Here is a 2,594-nt window from a genome sequence, read left to right as displayed (position 1 = left end):
TCAATCAGCTTGTAGCCCCGCCCTAAAGCCTCCCCTGCTTCCTGGTCTCTGTTCCTCTAAATGGGACCATAATTTACTAAATGAACATCATGCTGTGTTGAAGAAGACTTGAAACTAGCGACTGAGACCATAAACTCATCAGGAAAGTGTTTACTGAGGGAATAAATCAGCTGACAAGTAGAAACATTTTCTCATAGACTTCTATACAATCACACTTCTTTCTGCAGCCGCTGGAGTCGCCCCCTGCTGGCCGCTGGAGAGGACGCTGGTTTAAGTCGCCCACTGCTGGCTGCTGGAGAGGACGCTGGTTTAAGTCGCCCACTGCTGGCTGCTAGAGAGGACGCAGGTTTAAGGCAGTGACCTCACTCGTGAGAGCCGGAGTTTGCTGCTTGGTTTATGTATATGATAACCACGCTTGCTGTTACCAACAGTAACCACGTGTCTCAAAAACTACCAGGACTGAAATCGAAAGGATTAAAGCCCTGAATGCTTCTTCCGAAGTCAGAATACGGCGAAACTGTTGTTTAATGGAAGCGTGATTCCTAACATCAGCACCCAGACTCACATCAGAAAGCCTCTGAGCGAGAAACTAAATGAAGTGAGTTCATATTGTTCTGCAGAGAAGTTGGAGGTTTTGCTTGCTTGTTTTTCAGCTCCATCTGAAGCCTCTAATTTGAGTCTCTGTGTTTGTTTCCTCCCACCTCCTCTGCTCTCTCTCTTCCTCCCACTCCTCTTCTCCACATGTCTTGTTGAGAGCTGGTTGCTATGTGAACAGGTGCCTCTTATGTATCTGCACACACACACACACACACACACACACACACACACACACACACACACACACGTTACATGCATGTCCATATGATACACAAATAAAACTCCTGCAAAGACACCTTCACAAACAGGAAGCTGAGCGAGGGAGAGCTGCAGAGGTAGACGAAGGTGAAAGCATCCAGAGAGAGGTGAAGGAGTGGGCGGCTGGTTCACTTCTACTTTGTCTGAAGAGAAAGAAAAGAAAAAACAATCCTCCCACTCACAGAGTAGTCCTGTCACGCCGCCTCTCGCTCACTTTCTGTCTCCCTCTGCAGCCCGGATTCAAACCCACGGCGTCACAAGTACACAAAGGGTTTTCCACCAGAGAGCTTCGTGTTGGAACTAGAGTCGAATGCCGGGAATTTAGGTCCTGGAGTTTCCCAGAAATACTCATCAAAATGATCTCCATCATGATAACAGACTGAGGCTAAAGCTAACGTGTAGAAGACGTGGAAGTAAAGAGCAAGTTAGTCCTTTAGCAAGTATCTTTAGCCACGCGTACGACCAAAAATGTTACTGACGTGACACGATAACTGTCACGTCATTATTTTTTTCAAGTTTAGAGGCTGATTTTTGCTACCGAGTGAAAGGTGAAGGAAGCAGGTTGTTAATTGCGGTTTGAAAGTTTCCTTTATGGTAAAAACATGACAAACACTTGATACCAAGCAGTGGCGCACTTTATTGAAAACGATTCCGATAAAATCAGTCAAAACTAGTTTGATTGGTAAATCTTTTTACTGAACCTTTTCCTCAACAAAATAAATATCTTAATAAAAAAATTATTAATTGCAAATTAATTCCTGATTCAGAAAGACTACAGAAAACTCTGCTCTGAACTGAAAACAGCTCATTTGTAGTCCAGCCGCTTCTCTTTCATCCCTGTGACGTCACAGGAATGAAAGCTAAACGCGCCCCATATAACGCTCGCCAAGCGGCTACTCCGACACGCCCTCAGAAACAGTGAGCTGTCCATGTTGCCAAGCTGGTCGGCAACACGTACAGCTGAACCCGAGCTGTTTACCGGCTTCTTGCTGACCCGCCCTTCTCTGCTTCTGATTGGCTAGAAGTCCTTAATTAGGAACTGAGCATGTGCAACTCCCAACAAAGATCATTTAGAGACAAGATGTATCACTCCATAGCTAAAACGAAGCCTTCAACACACTGTCAATTTGCATTAACATTATATTATTATTATTATTATTTAACATTTTTTGTCAGAACGCCGGCTTTTCCCCGAAGAGAAGATTCTTGAATAAATCCTGAATGGTCAGTATCATGAACAGAAATGTGTCCAAAACTTAAGCATTCAAGTTAACTCTGATAAGTTAGTCCATCTGTCAATCTCGGCGACCCACTTTTAAATAAGTTATTAGCAGGCATGTGAGGAGCCTCGCTAACAAGGAGAGCTATATTATCGACTTTTCGTGTAAACGCCCCCCACCCTCTGCCTAAACTCTGTTCCAGTCTGCTCGAGTTCCCAATTGGAAATTTGACCTGGAACGTCCCCTGAAGCGGGATTCACTAACCCCGACCTCAGAACCCCAGATGGCTGCTCCGAGCAGTATATTACTACAGCTCAGAGTGAAAGCTGTAGTAATATACTCTTTATCCCACTTCTTCATCTGTATGTCATTAAATCAATCGTACACACAGTCCTGTCCACCTTATACTTGTGGACAAAATAGCACGTAACGCCTTGTTGTCAGCTGGTATTGTTAACAATGGCTAAAGGCGTTCATCTCGGTTATCCGACTGTATCTGTTGTACTGTTAACGCCGTCA

This window comes from Micropterus dolomieu, linkage group LG02 (genome assembly GCF_021292245.1).
Source record: "Micropterus dolomieu isolate WLL.071019.BEF.003 ecotype Adirondacks linkage group LG02, ASM2129224v1, whole genome shotgun sequence".
NCBI lineage: Eukaryota > Metazoa > Chordata > Actinopteri > Centrarchiformes > Centrarchidae > Micropterus > Micropterus dolomieu.
Note: the sequence above shows the minus strand (reverse complement) of the source record.